Source organism: Misgurnus anguillicaudatus, chromosome 14 (assembly GCF_027580225.2).
Source record: "Misgurnus anguillicaudatus chromosome 14, ASM2758022v2, whole genome shotgun sequence".
Lineage (NCBI taxonomy): Eukaryota > Metazoa > Chordata > Actinopteri > Cypriniformes > Cobitidae > Misgurnus > Misgurnus anguillicaudatus.
In genome coordinates this window covers 2,203,729-2,211,487 of record NC_073350.2, presented here as the reverse complement: position 1 = coordinate 2,211,487, position 7,759 = coordinate 2,203,729, and the positions used below count along the sequence as shown (strand labels likewise).

The 7,759-nt window shown below is 39.6% G+C and overlaps 1 long non-coding RNA gene across 2 annotated transcripts; it reads left to right on the top strand.

The window, feature by feature from the left end:
* Positions 1 to 2,875: 2,875 nt before the first annotated feature.
* Positions 2,876 to 7,552, top strand: LOC129427054 (uncharacterized). Of its 2 annotated transcripts, XR_008638526.2 has the most exons (6): positions 2,876 to 4,302; positions 4,622 to 4,692; positions 4,785 to 4,831; positions 4,981 to 5,031; positions 5,374 to 5,442; positions 5,560 to 7,552. It is a non-coding gene; the product is annotated as an uncharacterized lncRNA (long non-coding RNA). The 2 variants fall into 2 exon arrangements; XR_012373100.1 differs by having other exon boundaries at positions 2,878 to 4,692.
* Positions 7,553 to 7,759: the final 207 nt, after the last annotated feature.

Sequence of the window (7,759 nt, the reverse complement as noted above, 5' to 3'; positions counted from 1 at the left end):
TTGTTAAGATTACTGATTGTTACATAACCGCCGTAGTATAGCGGATTAAAGCCAGTGTGTCACATGTTTTCACGTGGCATCTGGTGGCACGACGGTAGTGCGTTTGGCTCTAGTTCAGTAAGTCGCGGGTTTGTATCCCGTGTGGAGCAGGTTTTTGATTTTGAGTTGAAAAAAGTTACCTGAATAGATATCTTTATTGATAGATTGTTTTTTGTTTCTATACATACTTATTTGGTATTATATGCCTCTGTGAGCCTCTTTGTCTGTGAGGACAAAAGCTACCTGAAAAATATTTTTTATTGATAGTTGTTTTTGTTTTGATACATATTTGGAAGTTGGATGCGTTTTGGAGCCTCTTTGTCCGTGAGGACAAAAGCTACCTGAATAAATATCTTTATTGATAGATTGTTTTTTTATTTTATACATACTTATTGAGTAGGTATAGGCTTCTGGGAGCCTCTTTGTCTGTGAGGACAAAAGCTACCTAAGTGAAACCCTCCTAAACACACGCACAAGCTCTGAGCTGGTGACATGTCGGAGCAAGAGAGCATTCCCCCCAGTGGCCAGGGGATGCAAGCCGAAGGTGAAGTCCCTGTGCAGAAGGCTGCTGGGTTAAAGCGCACCCACAAACGCAAACATGTGGAACAAGATGTGCAGAGTTTGCGGCGTCAATTGGAGGAAGTACAAGTTGCATTGCATGGCCTCCTGGAGGACCGAGAGCGAGCTCGGGGGCCAGAAGGTTGGAGCGAGCCCGTGGCTAGGCGCCGGCGTCTCAGCCCTGATGAGCTGTCATTGGCAGCCTCAGGTGTCTTAGTTTCCCATGACAGCCTTACTCCAGACCATGAGGTCTCTGATGACCCTAGTGATCGCTCTGAGTCTGAGGTTAGTGACGTTACCTCACAGAACTCTGAGCCAGCTCCTTTAGATCCATCAGATAGAGCTGTGATTGTGAGAGCTGCAGATCGTGCTAAGTTGCCACCTCTGACCTCCGCCACGGGGGCTTCTGTCTTTGACAGAGGTCTGCGTCGACGCAAGTCTGAAGGGCTTCCAATCCTGCCTGATTTTATGGCGGAGCTGCACTCTTCCTGGAAAGCCCCGAGCTCAAGCCCACTGCCCAGAACACAGCTGGCTTCCTTGGCTGGGGCTGCAACCTGGGGGCTGGCTGCGGCTCCTATGGTGGGGCCTTCCTTTGCGCTGCTGGCAGGAGCAACTGCTAAGGCTGGCAGGGATGCAGTTCATCCAAACAAGCGCTGCAGGGCTGTTGATTCCCAACTGCGGAAGGCTTATCAGGCCTCAGCATTGGCTGGCAGGCTGTCATGCACCAACTCCCTTCTGCTGGTGTATTTGGAAGGGCTGCTGCAAGATATGGCATCCTCTGCCCCAGGGGGTGAGATTACAGAGATGTTGCGAGTTATGGACATACTGCTTCGAGGAACCAGTGCTCATGCTCAGGCTTTGGGTCAGTCCATGGCTTCGATGGTCCAGGCACGACGTCAGGTCTGGCTCTCTCAGGCCAATATAACAGACCAGGACTGCATGGCAGTGGTTGCGGCTCCGGTGGTGCCAGGTGTGGTCTTTGGGCCACCTTCAGAAGGGGCTCTGGAACAGTCAAGGAGAGCGAGGGAGCTGACTCGCTCAGTACATTTGGCAGGCAGAGCACGACGCTCTGGGTCAGCGAGCACCTGGTTTCGTTCGGCTCCTCAGGCCTGGAATGGTCCACGTCGTGCACCAGCTCAGACTGACACAGCAGGCCCAAGCCACACTGCCTATCGTCCCTTTCACCAACAAAGGGGTGGCCGGCCTGCAAGCAGTCACCTGGACGGGCATCGCGTCGTTGACGGTTGCCAACCTCCGACATCACATTTCACACCCCAACACCTTGCCCATTGGCGCCAGTGTACTCCTTGCCCTTGGGTGCTCAGCACCCTGAAGTCGGGGTACAGGCTGCAGTTCAAAACCAGACCCCCATGTCAGTGACTGGTCTGTGATTTTTACTAGTCGTCATGCAGGAGCTCAACTAAGAGTTAACATACTCGAGTAGGGGGAGGCTGCAGACCTGGAGCCGGTAGATCTACACCCCTGGCAGTTTTACGCCCCTGACAGTTTTACGCCCCTGTTATTCCTCATGTGTCCAGTAGGGGGAGGCTGTATATTAGTATATGAGCCTAGTCATATATCAGAACCGTATGATAGCAGCAGACCTTCTTGAAGCAATACGAATTGACCCCTGGAATTTTAGAAAAGTTACATTGTGTTTGTCTTCATAAAATGCTATGTAGGACATGTCTTGTTGCTGTATGACGACCTATTGTGAATTGTACAGCAGATATTTAATTAAGATCCATATTACACAGTAGCCTACTTTTTTATGCTAATGGCCTAAATATGGTTAATATTTAAATGTAACTTAATATAAATTCACAACATCATATATCAGTCAGTCTCTTGTATATAAAAACAGTTTATAAATAAATATAAATAGATATGTGTAAAGTCATCATGCGCCGCTTCCGGGTCCAATCGATTTCAAATGCTGAAAACACGCTAATACACTCGTATCATAATACAAAACTATTTAAACCCATGATCCTTATTTTTATTTCCAATAATAAAAACCAAGATGACCAGACCTGGACTATATGGATTTTTTTTACTGTCTGTGGTTCCGTAGTGTGCAGACTGCAGTGTACACTGTAAGTTTACAATTTTCGTTTAAATGTGTAATATTAATAAATAGTGCTCATAAACGGTTGTTTAAATAGGCTAGTATCCTAGTTGTATTTCCCTCTTCCCACTACTGGAAGCACGAGGAGCAACAGGGGCGCAAAACTGCCAGGGGCGTAAAACTGCCAGGGGCGTAGATCTACCGGCTCCAGGTCTGCAGCCTCCCCATATAGACATACTCAGAGTTGACTTGCCACTGACTTGAACTCAGATCAGCTGTTCTGGAACTGAAAACTCAGTTTCACTTAAACAGGGTAAGTCAACTCAGAGTTCAGGGTTAGGCTCAGAGTTTGTTGAGCCTCCTTTCTGGAATACCCCCATAACCTGTTTATGAAGTTTACTTGAGTTGTTATTCTTCAAACTTTCATGTAGAAATTACATGAATAAAAAAAGTATAAAGCATTCAACTAAACAAAAAGTATGCGAACAGATAGATGTGAAACTAACATAAGATATCAGCAAATGTAAAGAAAATAGTTTAAACATATAGGTTAGTTGCAGGCTACCCAGATAGCAGACGGACTCGGCCCGAATGTGGCCTCATGATGGCACTGCTGGCGTGCTGCCGGCAACGGCATGCAACATGTCAGCCAAGTATGGGCCAGGTGTGGCAATGATGGCACTGGATCCATGATGGCAGATAATATTTGGGCCAGTTGTGGATGGGATGTATGTGGCCCAGATCAGTGTAGTGATTTTGGCCCAGATCAGTCTAGTGATTGTAAGCCACATTTAAAATACTGATTTATAATAAATAATTATAAGAATTGATAGATTTTCAGGCTATCTTAATCTTAATGTTAATTTAACCTTTATTAAATGAAATGTTAGTTTTGTATTAAAAGAAACGAATATATTTGGACAATAATGTTTATCTACATTTCAATCACATAAACTTGCCTTCAGATCATGGGTCAAGATAATTTTGTTCAAATGACCCTGAACTTCCAGAAGTTTTTCTTTCTGAATTTAAAAGTTTCTATAACGTTGCTTTGAGAAGCACGTGGATCGTTTCTATTTAAACGTGCTTTTGCGCGATTTTCATTGTAGCAGGGGTTTATTCCTGCTGAAGATTTCTGACTTCAATGACTAAGTAAAACTATCATTGTGTACAATCAAATGTTAGATACTGCAGAAATAAACAATATGTTCACTGTGCTTTTGCCTGCCGAAGTGTTAAAAAAGATACAAATCTTTGTATCGGTTATCCTTCGCGTTACGTTAAGGATGCGCAGTTTATTTATGAAGTGCAACAAGAACATACACGCGGATGACATCAAAGTACTGCGAGAGCGACTCGAAAGATCATGGACAGCATTCTGATTTCAAATCACTCTCGCGGTATTTTAACGTCAATCGTCATTACGTTGAACACCTTGTCAAAAATGATTGAGTTGGCCAATCAAATCAAAAAAGGCGAGTGCCACTGGCCAATCACGAGGTTTCCTGTTAACGGAAGCCGAGCGGCGGCCAATCAAATTAACCAATAGGCGGGGTTACCGTCGGAGTAGCAGTTACACCGCGTCAATCAATCATAACGGACACAGATTTCAAAGGCAGCATGATGAAAGATAACCAGTAAGTACCTGAACTTAAATATTTAAACTTTTCCAATCATAAAAATGTTTTTGTTTAAATGTCTAACAAACGTATTAAGGGATGCAAACGTTTACGTGATTCGTGTGTAACGTATGTGTGACAAATAACGTTATATTGATATTAAATTGGCTGTTTTCTATCAGGTTAAAAATAACTGTGGTCATATTATAATGAAGTAATCGAATTTGGTTATCTGGTCTTCCTGATGTTAGAACATTTATATAAAAACATATTTAAAAATGTATTTCTGTAACGTTTAATTTTCTTTTTTGGTGAAATTGTGTCTGTGTTCATCAAGACATGAAGACTCTGGAGTGGGACAAGAAGGATGAAGGATGATGGGGTGTATATTCCAATAGACACATCAAGGTAAATTAAATATTGAGGCTCATGTTTGCATCTTTGTGTTTATATATCAAAAGATTTCTCTATAAGGCTAAATAGTCACATTGTGATTTCAGTGAAAGCTGATAAATACAGAGGGCTGGACAGTGGTTTCATTGATTAAGTGAGTAAGAACTGACAATAGCCTAACATTACTTTAGTTACCCGAATGCATTGTTGAATACCAAGGAAAATTGTAAAAATACAAATATTTTGAATATATGGAATACTGTGAAATTATTTTCTGTTAATCATCTGCTGTGTTTGCTTCAGGTAAAGAGGTGGGACAAGGATGCTGACAGGACAGGAGGAGGTGACATTCAGGTTAGTTGACAGTACATCAGGGCCACCATTTAATTTAATGTTAATAATTTGTTTGCTTCCAAAATCAATACTTGACAAATCTTTAGAATTATATCTGCAAAGCTGAATTTCTCATAGGTGGATAAAGTATGACAGCAATTGTGAAGACCTTAGTCGTGCAGTATATGGTTCTTCTGGTTATCTTTCATTTATATTGATTTGACTTAATTGTCTTGGTAACTAATAATGGGGATATTCCTAATATAATATATTTTAAATACATGCTTAGAACATATCTCATTTGCTCTGTATCTAAATGAAAAGTACCTGTTTAAGGTCTAAGCTATGTTTCATTTTATTTAGACATTCAGCACAGACATTTTCATCCAAAGCAACTTGAGCAAGAAAACAGAAGCAGTTCATCCTAAAAAGGTTACTCTTCTAATACTGTTTGTTTTAAAGTATATCATTATGCTTTTAATTACTTTATTATATGGCTTTTGCTTCATAACAATTATTGATTTGCATTTGTTTTCTTTTATATAACAGTGGGCTGCTGTAATGTTTACATCTATGGAAAGAGGAGCTGACAAGAAAAGAGAGGCTGGAAAGCAGTACTTCTTGTTGAGGACAATCCTGAATAGGAACACTTTCTCATACACATAGATTATTATTAGTGTTTGATTTTTTTCTTTATGAATTGTATTGTTTTAATTTTTCGTTTTATTTGAAATTACCTAAGTTAGATTCATGCTAATACTTCAAATGAAACTTGTATCTTTGCTGGCTGGCTGTAGAGTTGGTTTCACATACACATGAAGTTTCTAATTAACTAACTTTTAAGTTCAGTTTGGTTTAAACTTGTATTTACCCATGGTAATTCATTTAAATTTCAATTCATGCTAATATATTAATTTCAATTATCTTCTGTATTTGTGTATAGCTGGCAATTTGGGCAAACTACATTTTACACATCAATCTAACTGTCAAAAAGTTTTTTTTTTATTATCAGTTTGTTCTAAACTTTTGTTTGTTTACTAAGGATGAAATTGCTTTGTAATTTAAGTTGTTGGTGTTAGATTCATGCCAATAATGTATTTGAACAAACTAGTGTTTTTGTTTATTGCTGGCAGTTTATACTAGAAGAGTTTTAACACATACAATGTTGTGTTATATTGACTTGTGTGCTATTGATTAATTAAAAGGCAAACAATTTGAAAGTAATTTTTCTTGTGATTTATTTATTAATATAATTTGGGCAAGATTAGGCTGAGTTATGGCTCAGTTTTGGAAGTTCTGGTTAAATGCTGGTTTTAATATGGTTGACCTATGGCTGAGAACTGGTACCGATGTTAGAACCTGTTCTGGCCCAGGTTTGGGCCAATTATGGGCTATTATCTGGCAGAGACATGGGCCAGTTGTGGCCCATGTGTGGCCTTTGTCTGTAATTCAGAACTGGGCCACTGTAGGGCCGTCATTCTTCGTTGTATGTGGGCCGAGGAAAAACTGGTTGTGTGGGCCGGAACAAAATTGCTATCTGGGTAAGTGACATATGTCTAAACATCATTAGAATGATTCGTGTCCTTGAGGGGCTGAACTCATTCTTGTCTTATTTGTGTTTTATAGTCACCAGATGGTCCAGACCTCACTGACACTCCGGTGGCTCTCTTGACAGTCTTCATGTATGACCCTACTGATGGTGCCCTCTTCAGCCCTGAGAGGATCAGTATTGTCGTGGAGGATGAAATACTTGTGAGTGGTCCCATAAATCTGGTTGACTCATTTCTCCTGCTCTTTGGGTACATCTATGCAATAGACTTTCAGTACCCAAAGAATCACGAGCTTACATTGACATTTATCCCAAAAGTTGCCGTGCGTCTTGAGGACAATAAACCACTGAAAGGGCGTCTATTGATGCTGAAGAATGATTTGTTAAATGAGTGAATCACTCAGAGTGGATTATTTGTTGAGATTTTTAGGATATTTAGGTATTTAGTGTTTTCCCCCCCTCTTTATAAATGTAACCCTTTGCCTCTTTTTCCTCAGATTTAAGACGTGACACTGTTTGCCTGTTCTACCTCAGATTTAATCCATTGATTGTTAGATATGAAAAACATTGACATTCAATTCATGCACTATACATGTTTAATGTTTTGTTGCCTTATCCCTACCTTGATGTTGCCAGTTGAAGTATGGCACAGTAGAAAACAGCACTTTATTAAAATGTTTAATTTAAAAAAAAATTTATTTGCAGCCTTAAAGGTACAGTAGTTGCAAAATGTTTTTAAATCGTGTTAAATGACTCCACATTCTAATAGTTGTCATTGCTGTTGAGGATAGATTATACTTAGAATCTTGTTAAATTATATCACAAATCCTTTGTGAGTTTTAATCCTAATTTTTACTGAATAATATGAAATATTATTAAACCCAAAATACTGAATCTACCCTCTGAAGCAATGACCACTATCAGAATATGGAAATAATAACACAGTGTACTTTATAAAAACAAAGTATGTTTTAGAGTCGTTTTCTTTTGTTTTAGTTTGTTTTTGTTTTGACAGATCTGTAGTAATTTGTGCCTTTTAAAAGCACATTGTGTTTAATAAAAAAAGTTGTTAAATTGTCACTGTGGTGTCACTTTTGTGTTTTCTAACATTACTAGCTGATATAACTGAATATTTCATAAATATTAATTAAGAATATAAAAAATTGGTGTATTTCCCACATTATATGAGTTGAGGAATAT